An 18,868-nucleotide genomic window follows, 5' to 3' on the forward strand; every position below is an offset into this window, starting at 1 on the left:
CTCCCATGCAAGTGAAGACAAAAGGGGATGGTTTTCCATAGAGATGGAGGTGTCATTACACTTGAGACGGTTGCCAGATTTGGACTTATCTTACCCCACAACCCCCCCCCCCCCCCCCGCTCCATCTCTCCCCATACTCCACACCCGTCCCCCTATATACCATCTTGGTTCGTCATCGGAGCTGGAGCAGTGTGGCAAACAAATAATGAATGGTAATATTTCGCTGTTGACAAAATATGTATGTGGCTGTAGTGGGAGACGGGAACGGGGGAATGTGCAGAGAGACAAAGATGGAGAAAGCCGAGGAGGAACGGGAGAGGGGAGAGAGGAAGCTGGAAAGGGAGGGGGGGGGCAACTAAAGCAGATGGCACTCTTGGCATCCACCTCTCTCTTAAATCTGTTTCTGCTGTTTTTCTCATGTGCAAGAGGCTTTAACCCTGTGGTAACCTGTGTCCCGGCCTGACCCCGAACCGAACTGCTGTATGTAACAAGCCTGGGTATCTGTGTGTGTGTGTGTGTGTGTGTGTGTGTGTGTGTGTGTGTGTGTGTGTGTGTGTGTGTGTGTGTGTGTGTGTGTACACACGCAGGTTCATCTCTAATCGGCACCCTATGGAAGCGAGCATCAGTGTATGTGTCCCTCGCCTCCACCTGTACTGCATCGTTCTCCTCCTCTACCTGCTCTATTCTTCTTCTACTCTATTTATTCAACAGCTGTGGTTGCATACCAGGGTTTTATGTGAGTTTATACAATACAATGCATTTCCATAAACTGATATGAATTTAAATATATACACATTAATGCATTAATGAAATCTAACAGTTTAATACATGACAGGAGCCATTTTTCTGCATAAGGACTATTTCACTTTTGAGTCCATATTTTGTTTTATTTTGACCAAGTAACATTTTGTATACTGCATATTTACCTAAAATTAATTATTTCTACTTTGCATTGTTTGTATTGGTACTCAATGAAAGGGTCATAATAATTTCTACCCCCAGTGGTGGAAAGTAACTCAGTACATTTACAATACAATACTGCTATACTACTACTACTTTTCAGAGGCAAATATTGTACTTCTTCATTTAATATCTATAGTTCCTATACTTTTAGGATTATAATTGTACACACAAAATCAGTTCATAAAACATAATGCATTTTTGTAGATTAAACTATTATATTAATTAATTAAAATGGTTCCATCTCAACATTCGTATTTATATATTTATAGATCAATAGTTATCAAATAATGTAGTTTGTTTTTCGGCATAAACAGTACTTTTACTTCAATACATTTTTAGTGGAGTGTCTTGGGTGGTATTTCTACTTCCACTTAAAGTCTGAATACTTCTTCCACGGGTAGTCCTCTTGATATGGCGCACGTTCTCACCACTTTGTTCAATTAGTTTGTTTCGAGCGCCATATTGTAAACGCTCTTCCGTTCGCTCGCAGCTGCTGCAGATCCGAGAATCTTTTATTATCTCAGTCTTGAGTCAAGAGATCAGCCTGCAAGCCCAGGAAATATTTTTAGTTTTGTTATTTATGGCATATTCTGAAAAGCAACAATAAAGCGCTGCAGCCCGGTGACTGATGGAGGAAATATTGTGGTATGGTTCACACACCTGGGAAGTGCACTGTGTATTTGGGCCACATCCGCCTCTCACTGAGTAGAAACATTCATGCCGCTGACTCCCGTGCATGCTCCCATAGACGGACTATAGATTTCACTGAATGCACATCACTTATATGTGGGGTGCCGCGGTGCTGTGAGCTCATTTGCATAATCTCCCATTTAAAGAGGGATGTGCTGGAAGCCGGTGGGGGGTTGATGGTAAGGGCCGGGGTGGGGAGTTGGGAGGGAGGGGGGGGGGGTGTACAAAGTGCCCATTGTGCAGTCCCAGGATAGGGAAAATGCCCTGTAGGGCCTGATTCGTGTGTGTGTGTGTGCGTGTTTGTGTGTGTGTGTGTGTGTGTGTGTGTGTGTGTGTGTGTGTGTGTGTGTGTGTGTGTGTGTGTGTGTGTGTGTGAGTGTGTGTGAATGTTTATCTCTGTGTGTGGGAGCCACACCTGTCAGGAGAGCCTGAGGGAAGCAATGAGACCACTATAATGAGTGTGTATATGTCTATATATGTGTGTATGTGTGTTAGTGTGTGTGTGTGTGAAGCACATACAGTCGAATGGATTTCATCGTGACATTAAAATCGATGGGCCACGTCAATCTTTTATGTCCTAATTGTTTCCCTTTATTAACTTGGCTTGTTAATATCAAACACACACACAGACACACACGCACGCACACTTACACGCGCGCACACACACACATGTACGGTCACACATACCCCCACTCGCTTCCACCCACACTCAGCAGTAACCACACTCTCCCTCACGCCAAATCATAATCTACCCAAGACGCAGCGGGCCGATAGGATCAGTGTGGAGGAATAATGGTGAAATCAATTTTTTGTTTTTGAAGGGGGGGGGGGGGCTTATTCGAAATAAAAATAAAGAGCCCAGAAGTGCTAAAATAGCTGGTGGCGGTGTGTCTCCAATGGTAGAACGTAATACTCAGCAATCTGCTTAATATCCCTGCCGCACTCACTAGATTAGTGAACATTAAGAAGATTGGAAGATTTGCACTCTATTGTTTTACTACGGCGACGCAGGGGCACGGGGGCGATGCAGCAAACGGCGGAGGAACAACAGGAGGTTGCTGAATGCAATAAAGCGATGTCATCTCTGGTGAGGAGGCCGTGTGAGGCGGCGAGACAGGTGAACAGAGATGTGGTGAAGAATTCAAAGAAACGCCTACCGTTCACACTTTAAAAAAACAAACATTTTCTGAACCCCCACAACATCAGAAAGGTCATTGTCCTATTATCTTCTTTTCTTCGTCAGCATGGGAAACAGTAGCAGCCTGAAGTCGTCCCCCTATTAATGACTAATTCCTCGGCTGGTTTGGCTCGGGGCGCGGCAGAAAGCCGTGTGTGACCACCACCAGTAAAAGCAGCACCGTGCTGGGATTCAGGAACGTTATCGCAGCTCAAAGTCCTAATTCCACACTGGGAATTCTGCCATCAGTAACATAATAAGTCCACTTTGGCTGTGAGGGAGAGAGAGAAAGGTTTCTTTTTCTCTTTTTTTCGCGCTGGAGTCTTGGCTCCTTCGGTTGTAAAGTTCCTCAGGCGAGCGTAAACAGATCAACAGAAAACAGCTATTTTATTTTGCAAGCTCCCAGCAGTTGTAGAGGCTCAAAAGAATAACTATTAAACTCATGTTCTGGGACCCAGGGAGGGATTTTAATTTTATTTCTTTTTTTCTGGTGGGAGAAGGCGAGTTATATGACCTGAGCTCTGCAGGGTGTTTTATACTGCTGGGGTGAAAGCTGAACACAGATTAGTATTGCACATATCCACTGCAATTGCAGAACTTGTCAGAGGCTTATTTCCCAAAGCCTTTTTCATTCCTCTGTTTCCTTTCCTCTTATTGGCCTCATCTCACCCACGAACCTGAATTTGTCTCATTTTAGGAAAGTTGGAAATTGAAAACCTGCGTTTGGTTTTCGGGATCATTATTATCGATGAGATCATTTTGTCCCCACTTCTTAATGTAAAGCTGCATTTTCTGAGACAAACTTAGATAGAAGCGAAAGATGATCCAAAAAGGTTACAAGATTATATGAACATGTATATACATTTTAATGAAGGTGCATTACTTTTGACTCCATGGTATTTTAAAAATCCCTTTTGGGCACATGATTGTTTCTCTGCATTGCGTAAAACAAAGTATTGCGCAATGCATTTTGGGTTTTTTCTTTGACTACCATAATCAGAATTTTATTTTACAGGGATTCAACTTGGCGTTTTTTTTATAAACATAAATTACAAACATACTATGCTGATGCACACTATTCTCCCATAATGCAATGCACAAAGGAAATGGAAGAGTTACTCAGCTGAAACGTTTTTTTTAAATAAATTGTGGACAGTGTTGAAACAGCCCCAAGAAAGATCTTGGAAAACAAAAAAACTATGAAATCTTTCTGATGTTTCTTTGTGACCTTTTATGGCAGTGACTTCCCAAAGTTGCAGTTTGATTCATATCTGGTGTCACATGCATTGTAGAACTTCCTGTTAGTATAAAATAGAAAGTATGTATTTTTGTTACACACTGACAAAACTGTATGCTATGACGATCATGTAGGCTGTATGGAATTAGTATAGTATGGCTGTGGACATAGCTGCTGTGTTCAGGGTCCTATGAATGATGAGATGTCATCGCATCATAGTAACATCATATTCAAACCACTAGAGGCCACTAGAGGCCCTGTCCATAGGGTTGCACTCGTGGATGTATGAGATCATGAACTCAATAAGGCTGTCTTCAGTAAGTGTTTCATTTTCCAAAAACGTTTGCAATAATAATAATCGTTTCATGTCATGATGTGAGGGTGGTTTTTCAGATTTTATTGGCTGAAGATGAGACACTACATGCACTGGTTTCTTCCAAAACATGACTTATTTCAGACTAGTGGAAAGAAAACATTTAGCTGTTTTTTGTCTCTAGATTTCTCCTAAATTCGCCAAACGTCACCTTTTAGATAATACAGTATTTGCATATTTAAACGTAACATTTCAGAAAACTTGTAACACAAAAAAATGTTGTCTTGAAGGTAAGATATCTATTATGCGTTTATTCACCTGTAGTGTCTACAAAATGAATGTCATTTTACAATCCATATCTTATCATCCATGTCAGACTCTGAGCCAGAGATCTCCACTTCAGTAGCACATACATACAACAAACTTTCCGGTTTGCTATCCTATTCACAGTCTGAGGGTTTTTACTGAGGGGTTTGGTTTTTGATTTTGTTGTGTTATGGCTGTTGGCAGTATTTTCTGATTTATGCAGTGATACAAAAAGATATCCAAAATCCTTTGACTTTAATAGGTCAACAAAATTAAACAATCATTTTGAACCTGGCTTCATCCAATATAGATTTGTTTTCTGGAAATGGACGCAAATTATCACATATTTAATAAGACAATGCCTCATTTGCATATTACATTTTACATGATCAGAAAACAAGAAAATAGAAGCAAAAACAAGAAACCAAAAATAATTGTCCAAATGAAAATAATCAATTGTGTAAGTTTGATGACGAAATATATTAGTTAAATTGTTTGACCCTATTCACCTGTAGTGTCTCCCTTTATAGAAACAAAGAACTGGCCAAAGCAATATTTTTGCCACTTTTATGACTGAAGATAAAGATAAATATTTGGGGAAGCTGTTATATGTTACACCATTAAAGGATCTTTAATCAGCCTAAAATCAAATCAAAACTTGTCTTCAATGTTTGGAAATATTTAGATCAGAGACATGCTCACGGCTCCCATTCATGGCACAGTATAGCGGAGGCTCGATTGCACGGAGGCCAGACCACAAAGCGTAGTTTGACTTTGGGCCAAAACAACTTTGAGGTCAAGGAACCATTTGACTATCACAGAGAGAGATTTATAGTTGTCATATATTACCTTTCAACAAAACACAGATTATTACCAGCAAGAGTGCTGTGGCTCTGACCTTTTTACATCCTTCACCGTCAGTTGTGTGTACCGCTGATTGGGAATTTCAGGTTACTCCTGCACTCACTGCTAACTACTTTGGATGGGGGGTGCACAAAATATATGCACACACACACGCACACACACACACACACACACACACACACACACACACACACACACACACACACACAAAGTCACACACACAAACATTAGCAGGGACAAAGAAAGATGCCAGTATGAAAACATTAACCATCAGTGGCAATCCAGAGCCAATTTTAAAGTTAGCACTTGGATTTTGAGACTCTCTGGGGTAAGTTTAGCTAAAACAAACACAGAATGTACTTTGCAGAAAAAGCATGTGTGCTGTTTACTCTTGGTTTCTTTTGTTGGTGAGTTTATTAATCAATAATGTGCCGCAGCCAGAAACACGGTATACTGTCTTTATTTAATGTTGCACACATAAACAGTTTGAAAAGCATTGGTGAGATTAGATGCAAAGAACAGAATAGAGTGGGACAATAAATGTGTGTTGCTGGATATACGTAGCGGCCTGTGAGCATGAGTTGGCGCGCAAAGTTGAACTCTGTCGCCGTCCCGGGTTTCCGACCAGCGTCTATGCATTTAGCCGAGGTTGGCACAAGATGTCCATCGCGGGCACACACACACACACACACACGCACACACACACACATATACAATCGTATGCTTTACAAGGTGCCCACCGATGTCATGGCAACCCTATATCCTCAGCAAGAGGGATGATGCCCTGTGCCAAAAAAATGCCATGGTAACTTTTTTTTTTTTTTTAGAAAGCCACGTTGCCCAGAAACCTTTGAAGCTTATTAAGTGAAACCAGTAGGGAGACAAATGGACAGGGAGGGAGAGAGAGAGAGAGAGAGAGAGAGAGAGAGAGAGAGAGAGAGAGAGAGATGGGAGTGCGTCCTGTTCCAGGGCCAAAGTGGCTCTTTGTTTTAGGGAAGGGAACATTGTGAACCTGCAGTGAAGAGGCACAGCTAGCTTGCTTATGGTGCCTCCAGTGAGTTTTTCCTGTTTAGATGACAAGTTCACCTTAAGTTATTGCTGCTATGATTAGAGCTGCAAAGATGAATCGATTTGTTGTCAACTACTGATTTGATTCACCAACCGTTTTGATAATCAGTGTTTTTTTTATAGAAAAAATAAAGTCAAATTCTCTGATTCCAACTTCTATTTGGCAATAAACTGACACAAGAAATACGTCATCTTGGGCTTTGGGGAACGCTGATCAACGTTTTGCACAGTCTTCTGACATTTCATAGACCAAACAACTATTAGATTAATGGAGAAAAGAATAGACAATGAAATCAATGGTTAGTTGCAGCCTTAGCCGTGATGGTGTATTGAGTTGTGTTTATCAGCAAAGGTCAACATCCACGTTGAGCTCACACATTCTCGTCTACTTTCAAAGGTTGCACCAACATAACTAGCTTTCATGCTAGCTTTCTTTTTGGCAGGAAGTGGCTAATGGGCAATATTTGACAGAGTGTTGTGAGCCGTGTGTGTGTGTGTGTGTGTGTGTGCATGCTCTCCTACATTTGCCTTTTTAATCTGTGTATTTGTGTATGCGATTGCATTTTTACTCATGATTAAACTGCATGCAAAGTGTGTGCATGTGTGCGTGTCTCTGTCTCTCAGTGAACGTGTGTGTTTACGTGTGTGTGTGTGTGTGTGTGTGTGTGTGCCCTCGCTGCGTAATTAAATCAGTCCATTTCTCCTTGAGTTAGCTCGCGGCGCCAGCGGTGCTGCCCAGTGAGACGGTGTCGGGGTCTGCCAGTTTCATTAGTCCTGATGGATGACCTCATGACAAGCATTACACTCACCTACACTTCAAAAAGAGCACACACCGACTTTGGACGAGTGGAAAAGTGAATGTGTGCACTTGTGTACGCATGCCAACGGGGACAACAGCGGGAGTATTTCATTTCATGCCCTTGTGCCCTGAAACTACTACATATGTGTGTGTGTGTGTGTGGGGGGGGGTATTTCTGTGTTGTAACTATGCACACATGTGAACAGCCTGCAATTACTTCTTCATGTTTTTAATCATATGTGTGCGAGTACAGTGTGCAAGCAAAGCACCATTGTGAGCTGGGTGTTGTCCCTTTTTCACCATGTGTGTGTGTGTGTGTGTGTGTGTGTGTGTGTGTGTGTGTGTGTGTGTGTGTGAGATTGCACCGCTTTGCGCATGTCCGCATGCAATGTGTACACTGTGCACCGGGGGCAGGGCTCGGCGCTTAGTTAGGATTTTTTGGTGGCGATTTCCATATTGCCTGGGGTCATGTGGGCACGGTGCCCACTCCTGGTGCTGTGGGTGCCCGCTGAGGCGTGGGGAGATTAAAGCGGGCGCACGGTGCCACAAAGGGGCCTGTCTAGTGCTTTTTAATTCCCCTAAATTAGGGCACGGTGCCAAGGCAGCTCCCTGCTACGGCAAACACTCCATAACTGGCACCATAACTACTGCTCAGCAAGACACAGAGAGAGAGAGAGAGAGAGAGAGAGAGAGAGACGCTGAACACCGGGAGAAAACATTCCCTCACTCTCTCTTTTTCACACACTTGCTTGCATACTTGTAATTAGCGAGCCTTTGCTAGTTTGCAGGGGGACTGTCTTGGTAATTCGCTGTCATTCACATCACTTCAGTCCTATTCAGTAAGTTCAGTTGCAGTGATGTCAGAAGCACCAGTGGAATGTGCATGCTGGTGTGTGTTTGTCTGCATGTATTTTTTTTTTCTTCGTGTGTGTGTGTGTGTGTGTGTGAGTAAATCTGCACACCCCGAGGGCAGTGGCACGCCACTAAAGACACAGTAGGTGGACGCTTGGTTGGTATTCGTGTGTGTTTCTTTGCGTGTGTGTGTGTGCATTCATGCCCTCAGGGTAGTGGCGTGCTGCTAAAGGGCTAGTGTGCGGACACTAGGGTGTGTGTGTAAGTCAGGTCTCTGAGGTCCTTTTCTCTGTCTGCCTCATCCAAATGCACTTTCTGAGGTGCGGCGTTGGCAGCAGGACTTCATCTCAGAGCACTGCCAGGGCCTGTTGGTTCGTCATCGGATCTCTGATACCTTTGTATCCCATCTACGTTCCTGCGTTTGATCTGGCGTTTCACGAATGCCATAAAGGTTTGGAGGGACGCTGAAAGCCCTGGAGGTCAATTTAATTTGATTAATGTTGAAGCAGACACTGGGTCTTTTCTTTGTCTTGTTCATGTTTGCTCCTCCTGTGTAACGTTCACTCACATGCAAGCATGTGAAGTTATGATGCAATGAACGGCCCGAGAGAATCTCGCCTGTGCGCGTCTGTTTGCGCGTGTGTGTCTGAATACAAACGCAGGCGTTAATCCCAGTCTCTCCCAGCATCTGGAGCCTTGACACAGTTTAAAGGGCTGGCTGTGTCCGCACAGAGCCGGGCCAGTGCTCACACACACACACACACACACACACACACACACACACACACACACACACACACACACACAAACACTCACGCAGCTATCTAGGGCACCAGAAGGCCCAAGCAACGCCAAGGCAGAGGCTGCCCACTTTGGCACCACGAGGTGGGGCTGCGCTGGCGCTTTGGGGGAGAGAGAGAAATGGGTGTGTGTGGTAGGTGCTGGGAGAGAGGAGGGGAGAGGACTGGGAGGGGGTGAGGTGTATGTGTGTGTATATGACGGGAGGGGGGCACCTGGCATGTGATAATAACCCTGGGAAAACGCCCATTGCATCTGAAGAGGAAGGTGCAGAGGGAGGGAGGGGGGTGGGTAGTAGTGTCTGTTTGTGTGTGTGTGTGTGTGTGTGTGTGTGTGTGTGTGTGTGTGTGTCTATGTTTGGGTGTTGAAGGCACCAACTCCAGTCTTGGAGCGACCCATCCTAGTGTTCTTATGCTAATGTCGTCTCTGTCGTAGCTTGGAGGACAGGTGCTACTTTTCATCCACAGCTTGGCATCGACGAAGAAGAAGAAGAAGAAGAAGAAGAAGAACGGGAAGGGATGCCGTCTTGTTCCTCCCTCACACTCCTTTTCTCTCTCGCTTGTCTGTCCCTAAAATACCTCTCCACCTGCCCACAAAGGTCCAATAATAATCCCCGAATCTTGAGGACACACACAAACACATATGCACACAGGGCAGAGACGGGGTACTATCTCCCTCTCTTGATGCCGTCTGCGCCCCCTGCAAACACCCCCCCCACCACACACACACACACACACACACACACACACACACACACACACACACACACACACACACACACACACACACACACACAACCCCCGTACTATCCCCTCTCCTCTATGTAGCACCACAGATGCCCATGTTGCCCTGCAACAGCTGTCTCACCATGTGCCCTACCAAGTGTTGCCACCCAATGGAGGGGAGAGGAAGTGAGGAGGGAGGGAGGGAGGGTGCTGGATTTGGATGGGAGGGACAGGGTCATGAATATTAATTTAGCTTTTTTCATCCTAAAAAGAAAATAGGAGCTGTTGTCGTCTGAACGGTCATCATGTTTATTGCTTTGTCTTGATCATCGCTGTATAGTCACATTTTGTTTTATTGCGTACTCAGTGTTTCTGTTTCCTCTTCCCCTCCGTCTCTCTCATTTGGTTCTGGATTCGGTCGAGTTGATGGCCAGCGCCCATGCCCCCCCCCCCCCCCCCCACCCCCCCCCCCCCCCCCCCCCACCACACACCCCCCGGTCACAGGAAGCCCCTGGAAGCAGAGCACAGAAGGAGGGGACGTCAGACAGAGGGCGCCCTCCCATTGGTGCGGCAGGTTAACGACACTCCCGTTGACCAATAACCAGAAGACGGACGCATAGTAACAGCGGGGCATGGAGAGAGGGTATTTTCAAATGCAAACACTGGTCCAACAAGTCAGGTGCTGGATCCAGACTGGATTCAGTGACAGAACAAAATGGAGGGCCGGGGAATGGTGCGCCGCCATTTTGGGGGAAAATATTTTGGGTATTCGTGCCATGTCTCCTAATCACGCAGAAATAAGCAGTTCAGACAGCAGGGCAAAGCGGTGGCACGAAAAATGACCTCGGAGCATCAGTGTTCGTTTTTGCTAAAATAAATTCTCAACAGCGCACAATTGATGAATATACAGTATATCTTTTTTTTGCCCTTTCAGAACACAATGTGATTTTTAAAGGTGCCACAGTCACTACTAAGCCTCTCTAAGCATTCTGCTAATTACAGAAAATTCTGTCGGAGACTGACATCTGTGCTCACAGAGAACGCCATACCTGTGATTATTCATTTTTATTGTGAAATTGGAAAAGTAAAGCAAATGAGGCGCAAGCGACGCCAGGACAGATGGATCCAAGAGTGGAGTACCATCCGAGAAACTGATGCCACATACACATCTTCCCCCTGTGGTCCCCCGCTTCATGTTAAATAGATGCAGCCGAGCGCTAGAGACGCCCAATAAAAGAAAACTAATATTAAAAAAAAGTATAGGGAAAAAGTTGTGTGCGAGTGTGGCACAGCACCCTGCTTGTGTGTTTGTTCGTTTAATTTTGAAGGGATGAAAGCAGACAGGCATAAAGAGGGGCAGACGTAGAGAGATCACCGCGTCGTGTACCGTATTGGTGGGTAGCGTGCCACACAGTCTGCCTCCTAAAGCAATAAATCTGAAACAGCATAATAGATAAACGCAACTCAGAACACAAAATACCCTGCGAGGGAAAACTAATAAAAAACGGAGTGATTAAGTGGAATCAGAGCTCTTAGGCAGTATCTGGAGATGGAGGCTGTCGCCATACAAAGACCAGAGCGGGCCAACACAACAGATGAGAGAGCATAGGGACGGGGGGCCGAGAAAACGAGGGCTAAAAGCAGAGGGAGCGAGAGGCAGATGATGGAGGCGAGGAAAGGAGGGATGGAGGAGAGAGAGAGAGAGAGGGAGAGAAAGTGAGGGATGGATGGGGCAGCAGATCAGAGGGAGCCTCTAGTGTGTCTTGCTCTCCCTTTAAAGAAGAGCCAGGAAAACAGATTAGGAGTCCTCTTTTCTCCTGGGGGAGCACACACACACACACACACACACACACACACACACACACAAACACACACAACCTCCATTCAGCCGTCCTCCTCCTCTCCACGCAAACATGGAACTAACTAACTTTTTACACCGCGCCCGCCGCTGACCTGCCCGGCCCAGAACAAATCCGCTCGGTGCTGAAGTCGCGCGGGGCGGAGACACGGGGACACAGGGACACAATGACAGCCTGTGTGTGTGTGTGTGTGTGTGTGTGTGTGTGTGTGCGCGCGCTGCAGTTTAGGGTGACCTCGCATCAGGTCACGTTTGCTAACTGTTTATGACACAAAGAGGAGTGATGTCAGGGAGTGTCGCACAAATACAGACCGCAGTGTGTCAGTGTGTCCTTGAGAACAGGTTGAGTGTTAAATATTCTCTTCTTGTTTGAACAGCATTTAATAATAATAATATATTGATAAATAATATTATTAGAATAGTGCTGCAGCTGACTTCATGCCTGTCACAATTTCCTAGAATCCAAACTAATGTCATCTTTTTTTAACAACCCAAATAAAAAACCCAAAGATATTGCTGAAACCAGCAAATGTTTCTGCACCTGTGCTTGAGTGAGTCAATAACTTTAAAGTGGCACTTTTTAATTTAAATATATGTGATTGAGATATATGGCCCACTCTTTAAGTATTTACAGTTTTTCTCCTTCAAACTGCACATCATTCTGAAGAATAGCATGTTAGTATGAAATAAAATCAACCAGGACTGAAATACCTTTAATATCTAAATAGTTGCAGAGTTCTTTTTGCTGATTAACTAATCGACTGATGGACTAAAATGTTCATCTTTAATCATAACAATAATCATAATAGCACAACTTCTTTGTAATCCTAAATTGCAGATCCAAAAGTGAGCTCATGCTTTATCTGTTCAACTGCGTGCGTGTGTCTGAGCCTAATGTCAGCCATTGATAAACCACCGCACCGTCTACGCCACAAAGACACCAACGCACACACACCACACTCGTCTCAGAAGAATTCCTGGAAAAGAAAGGTCTGTTCTCAGAAAGACAAACGGCTCGTCACATCACTCTCTCCTGATCTTACGGGTTCATAGAAGTACTCTCAAACAGTGGAGGGAGAAGTATTCTGATCCTTTACTTCAGTAGAAGTAGCAAGATGCTGAAGTATTATCAGTATAATGTACTTTAAATATTAAAGTATACAGATCATTTAATGCTACACACACACACACACATATATATATATATATATATATATATATATATGTGCCACATATATATATATATATTATTTGGATTAATATTACTGATGCAATGCTATGTCAGCAGCATTTTCACATTGCAGATGGTCGAGGTTTATATACTGCTGGGTAGTTTAATCTGTAAGAATTCATTATATTCTATGAAATGACTTTATGTTTATATGTCAAATAGGAACGAGCTGTCGGATACATGTAGTGGAGTAGGCGGAAGGTTGTTGAGCTCAAGTTTAAAGTAGTACAAAACTAATAATGTGCATTAATCAACAGTTCATTGTTATTGCTGTTCAACTCAGCCGACATTTAAAATATTGTGTTCTGTAAAAGAATAATTGTCGGTCCTTCTCCTCTTCTCTTCTTCTAAAAGCGTATAAGACTATGATCCCACGCATTTGCTTTTTGACAACTTAAAACTTTAAGATCAGGAATGCATTTTTAGATGCACAATGGAAGAAGTAAAACAAATGGAAGGAAGTCTGTTTTTATTCCAGATGCTGTTGGTAACGGTAGGAGAGGGATCCTCTTCATGAGCACCGTATCTCAACTATTTACCTCCGTTATTATATTTTGTCTTTTTAGATTGTTTTCTGCCCGAGTGAATAAACTCTTGTAAATGTAAAAGTGTTCGCAAGTAAAGTGAATGTATAAATGTCTTTAAGAATAAGATGATTTGGGTATTTGGGTAAAACCTTAGTTCCCCTTAACATTTTAATTTCCTTCCACTAAACACGTTTGAGTGGACACATCATGTCTTTAAAAAAAATGAAAGAACACTCTCCTCTCATACTTATCAGGACCTATGTGGACTCTCTTCACGTCCGTCTCTGCTGCCCCCCCCCCCCCTCACATAAAGAAATAGAAAAAGTCTTTAGAAAAGTACATGTTGTTCATTTCTGTTTAGAATTCAGCATCACTTTGGATCATTATAGGCTTTTGTTCTGTTTCATAAAGCAGAACATAAGACCTGCAGACTCGTGAGAAACCCCTCCTGCTGCTGCTGCTGCTGCTGCTGCTTCCATATCTTTAGGTTAAAAAGTCTCCATGACTGTGCAGTGGGAATGTGCTCGGCTGGCAGCAGCACTGTGAACATACTCCACCCTCCATCCCATTCTCCTGTGCCAGGGCCGGGCATTCCTCACCCCTCCAGTGGCCGGTCACTCTTTTTCTCTTTCTTTCTGTCGCACACAACCACACGCACTCTTTTCCTTTTTTTTTTTGTCCCTATACACGGCTACTTCAGACCAACTATTTCCTTCCTTCCTTACTCGCCACATACATTTCTTCATTTCCCTTTTTGCAGCCGTCCCATCCTTCACTCTTCCTTCCTTCCTTTCCTTCTTTTTTTTGTGTTTTCCCCCCTCCATCTCCTTCCCTCTCCCTCCTCAGCTGCTCTCTCATTTGGGTTTATTTGCATGGCAGAGCGTAAAGGATGCAGCCAGTGTGAGCAGGGCCAGCAGAGCCCTCCTGTGTCCATCCAGGCCCCGGCTGAGATTTGTAATGCTAGACAACACTCAGCAATGCGGGGATAAAAACCTCGCCCGGCGCGGACAAAAAGAGCCTTGTTTTTTCCTTTCCTTTCCTTTCCACCGCTTATTGCTCCTCTCGCAGGGAGACGCAGAATTCTTTCTTTTAGCGGGGAGAGAAACAACGATTTGTAGAGGGGGGAGGGGGGAATACTTCCACCGAGTTTGACACATGGTCCTGGTGCAGAGTATTTCTTATAAGTATTTAGTTTCCCCCTGACTTCAGTGCAGCAGAGGGCAGTGAGAGTTGTGCTTCAGGACCGAGGCCTCTGCTTTTTATTTGTATTGTGTGTTGCACTTTGTATCTTTGCAGCGCTCTTTTGTGTGCTGCTGGCTCTGTTATGAATCCAACATTTAGGTCTAACAGTCACTCTGTTCTCCAGCTCAGCTGTGTCTGAGTTTTCTCTATTTCTTGCACGTTTGTAGTTCTTTATGTGATCTTGTACGGACTTAGCAGCTTAACCTTGCGTTGCAAAGTTGGAGATAAAATATTTGCATTTTGTAAACAGCACAATGAAGTTGTCTGGGAGAGCTGTTTCTGCTTTATTTTAGGTATGCAATTTGGTGAATGTCATTCTGTTTCACCTTCACTTCTGAGGGCATCAAGTTTTCTATTTTGTTATTTTGTCCTCGGTTTTACTGCTTCGCTTTTTTGTCATTGTAATAATACAATGTTCACAAATCAGAGTGTTGAGATTTTGGTTTGAGGGCCGAGAAAGGAACATTTAACTTTCACGGTGTGCCACTGCATTTAGAGGAGGAGTGCGTGTGACGTCTGTTTGATCGTTATAAATTGCTCAAACTCCTTATTTCTCTCATTTGAAACGGTTCCTTGCGTTGTTATACATAGTGTACACTTCAGTATATGTAAATATGTATTTGATCAAATGTTGACCTGTTGATTAAAGTTGATGTTCGTCCCTCTAAACTTGTAAAACAAGAGTTGGTGGCAGGTCCATCTCTGTTAAGTGAATATTTATCGCCTGGTCTCTGATAGTTTCTTACATGTCAGTCGTGGTTTGCAATGACATTCCGGGCCGGGATCTAAAACTTCTAATTTTGTGGGGGAAAAGTCATTTTGGGGTTTACAGACAAGCATTTAGGACTTTAGAGAAAGTCTGAACTTTGCCTGCCTGATCCCACAACTGATTGCCCACATCATGCTGGCTCTGAAACCAGTGTGGTATCAGTAATGGCTGGTTTAGATTCACCGCTCAGGGCTTTCATTAACCCAAAGCTCAGCCTAATTGACGCTCGTATAGGTCGCCTTACATGATCTGGACCGGTGCAGTCTAACAAATGTTGTTGTTTTTTTATATTTATGTTTCTTCCAAAAAACTTTTAAAAGGAACACAACTTTTGTCTGGGTGGCTCCTTTAAAAAAAAAAAAATGTTTTCATAATATAAATCAAGGGTTTCTGCCAAAAAACATTTGAGTTATTTTATTATTGTGTCTCCACAAAATACAACAATATGAATGGTTGTGGTTTAGATGTCATAAACTAAAATGGTTTGAGGTTTGTGGGAGGATCAAGTTAGATTTTCGACCAGCAGTCCACATTTTTCCACAACATTATTTTAAGAAAACAAACAAACGGGAATGAATTGAAACGAGGTCAACTGCTATAAGCATATGGAGAATCAGGACAAGGGAGTATGAATTATTATTTAAGCCACATTACCAGACAGTAGGTTTCCTCTATATGTAGCATTAATGATTCAGTGTGCAGATTATTTTTTAATTTTTATTTTAATGAGCTTATTTCAAAGTAGTTGGTCTATTGTTTTAACTAAACAACTTAAACTCATTTTAACAAACAACGTCATGGTCCATACTTTAATAATGAATAGTGCTGTCGAGCTTTTATTAAATATGAAATACTTTAATGATCATCCACGTGTAGTTCAGGTGTTATTCTGTTTTAATTTTAAGGCCTATTCTTCGAATTCTTTAATAACAATAATCTTAATGCGATTGTGTATTGTTGTTTTTTTTAATTAATTATTGGACAATGTGTTTTCTACGCCGTTTCCCCACAGATGTGTGTTGCAGGTAAATGCACTCAAGTCTCATTTTTTTCCGGCAGTTTTTCGATTTTTAAATGAAAAATGTTTTGCCGGCCATTTCTTGAAATGTACTTTTCTTGAAAAAGCCTCACACTGCACATTAGATCAGTGGTCATTCCATGTGTCAGATGAACACGTGCCTGTGTCACTGTCACGCTGACAAATGTTTCGATCGCGCACGTGGACAGCTATGATCAACATTTTGTTTCTGTTCGTTCCAGAAACATGTTTCGCCTGATTTTATTTCGCGTTTTCGTTTTGTCACCTGAAGCTGGTTGGAGGATCTGTCTGGCCTTCTGCGACTTCCGGTACTTTGGTGGCTCGTGCTGAGCACACAGTGCGGTCTGACTGCAAACTGTTATTTGTAAATTAATTAAGGGTTAAAAAAAAAAGTCGTGTTGTGGGATTATTTGGGGTTTAGAGAGACATTTTGGTGTTTTTCCAATCTACTGGTCATTCTCCAAACAGGCCGTCGGGCATGTGTGAGCCTCCCAGTCAGCATCTGTAAGAAGACAGCAGAATTAATATTCAAACAAACCAAAAAAAACAATGTGGGAAGGTCATGGTATAAACTATGAAAATCAGACAACCGGTTGAGGCTGATGTGTGTAAATCATCAGAATGATTAATAATTTGGGATATATTTTATATACATTATCATTATTGCTGGTAGTAGTATAATAATGTTATTGTTACTATTGTTTTATTAAGAATAGCCTCCGTGCTTTTGATGACTATGATTTTATTTTTGGAGTGAAAGTATTAATAATTATTTTCATGCATCATTTCATTATTCATCATTATTTTAACGCTGCCTAACTTGCCAACGCTGCTAATTTGTTGCTATAGCAACTTGTAGTTCGTCCCAACTAATGACTAGAGTTGACCTTCCAAATAATATCATCAGAAGTTTGAAATTAGCCTTTTAAAAATATCACATACAAATACAAATGATTTTAGTGTCACAAAATAAAACAAGACTGTTTTTTTTGAGCACATGAACGTTTACAATACCCATTACTGAAAATGATGCAGCAAGGACATTTTATTTTGAAAATAAGATCGAAATATATAACAAAATGGCTCAATGTCCCAAAATTGCACACGTTTTTGTGCAAAAAAATGACTTTTAACTAAATGCCAATGGTCAGGTGAAAGTCCTTAGTTGTTGAAGTACAGTTGGACTACATTGCATTATTTGTATGTGTGTTATAAATAACAAAATCAGATTTTGATTAAAGCTCTCAATTTTAAACACTATTATACCAACACACACTCTGCTGTTGGGTAAGTGGGCCATTCGGGCCTCCGTTGCCTCAAAATCTTAAAAAAAAAAGAAAGAAAAACATCAACTCACGCACTGTCGTGTTAAATGGAATAATTAAAATTAGGCTGGAACAACAACTTAAATCATAAATTCAATGATGGATGAATAATTAATGTGGCCAAATGTGTGGGGAGGTCAACTTTGAATTATTGATAAACCATCATGTTGGAGGAATGTCATTAGAAGTCTGATTTAGTTTTTTTAAAAGGAGAGGGATAACGACACACGCACAACTGAAAATACATAAATTTCACAGGCAGACACAGCAGGCCCAATGCTGAGAGAACAAGTATTAATATTACTACATTCACCTGTCAATATGTAATTTATTGTTTGAGATTAAACCAAGTGTATATGTTTGTTTTTGCTAAACCTGAAATTTGAAATATGAAGCAAAAAAAAAGAGCATCATGTGCACTGCAAAGAACTGTGCGCGGGTTTTCAAGCTCTTTAAAAATAAAATAAATAAAACTATTTCTTGAAAGTCTTTGGTTTGGTGAATTCTCTTATATCTGCCGCATTTTAATTTATTTTTTATTTTTGAAAGACCATTATTTTGTGTCATTTCCTTTTTGTGCACCATGATGCCCCCTACAAGTCCTGCTGGCCAAATGCATTCATATCATATTAATCAAGGACACGAAAACTCTCTGTCCTTTAATTTGAAACTCTACTAACGTGTTGAACGTCACCTATGCTCTTCTTCTCCCCCTAAATGACCGGAGAGCATGCCCGCATGTCTTCTCTGTTGTCTCGGACGGGTCTGTTGCGCCTGACTACTGCTGACCTCTAAGTCTGCACCACTAACAGCACTTTTCATAAGAAACGGCAACATTTCGCGCTCTGCAGCTCCGCAAAGTTAGATCTGCGACGGCTTCCAACGAGCCTGCACTCTGTATAAAGTCTCAATCACGTTTAATCCTGCTGCTTCATTGCGTCACTCTGTGGGGAGACACGGTCACAATACATCTGTGTTGGTGATGTGTTTTTATAAAAAGTTAGCTAAACTCCGTCATTGCCATGACACAGACCGCATTTATTATAATTCTAATCCCAAAATAAGAATTTCAGGGAGTGTGATCT

The sequence above is a fragment of the Pholis gunnellus genome, assembly GCF_910591455.1.
Source record: "Pholis gunnellus genome assembly, chromosome: 5".
NCBI lineage: Eukaryota > Metazoa > Chordata > Actinopteri > Perciformes > Pholidae > Pholis > Pholis gunnellus.